Source organism: Fulmarus glacialis, unplaced genomic scaffold (genome assembly GCF_000690835.1).
Source record: "Fulmarus glacialis isolate BGI_N327 unplaced genomic scaffold, ASM69083v1 scaffold34500, whole genome shotgun sequence".
Lineage (NCBI taxonomy): Eukaryota > Metazoa > Chordata > Aves > Procellariiformes > Procellariidae > Fulmarus > Fulmarus glacialis.
The window spans coordinates 36,440-37,486 of NW_009186410.1; positions in this window are offsets into that span (position 1 = coordinate 36,440).

Sequence of the window (1,047 nt, forward strand, 5' to 3'; positions counted from 1 at the left end):
AAATTCGTCTTTCTCACTCCATCCTTTAAAAAGCCAAGAAGTATGAAATGCCAAGAAGCACCCACAAAGCTTAGAAAAACAAAATTCTCACATTTCGATGAGAGAATGTTGCTTCAGGACCACACTTCCCAATTTTGCTGAACTGTAAATACCCCCTTACAGTGCTGCAAATATGCAAACGTTATCCTAACTTGATCAGTGCCACAAATACTGGCCACTTATAAGAAATAAGTCTCCAAGTCTCCACCCTAACAGTTATTTTAAGTAGAACCTATTTTATTATAAAGCAAAGTCTTGATTTTGAAAAATATTCATTGATTTTAACAACTCCAGATACATGAGCAAGCATTTTATTGTGCCAACACAATAAAATGAACTCACCATTAGCAGTGATGCCTTGGATAAAGAGGGAAGTGAGACAGATCAGTCATTAGATATCACTAACCTTGAAAGTGAGTAATAGCAAATAATAGTATATACTTTGCAAATTTAGATCCACAATATTTGACTAAAGTCATAGAAGTCAGCAAAATAACTGGGAACCAATATTGAAGTCTCCAGTCCTCTTTTTCACTGATTGTGGGTCTTAGAGCTGCTCTTAGCCTTTCAAATAAGATGGAATACGGAGGTGGTGGAGAATAGTAAGTTTTTGTCTCACACAGTATCTTGAACTTTACGAAGTCACTTAAAGCTTCTGAAGCCAATTGGCTATCTTATCTATAATTTGTATCCATGTCACACGCCAGTATAACAACCCTCAAGGATGTGTCATATCATGCGTCATTTTAAAGTTCCTCTATGGAAAGTTACCTAAAGATATTCCCCCACAGGTTTATTATTACATAGTGGAAACACCAGATTAAAGGAGTAATTTTCAGGCCTTCTGTGAAAGTCAAGGATATGCATTACCTACACATATTGGTAATAAGCAACTGTCAGCATAAACAACATCTGTAAACTCATTAGTGAAGGGAACATTACCTTTCATTTAGCAACAAGGTATTAGTCAGCCTACAACCATAAAAAGTATTCACAATCTATACTGAT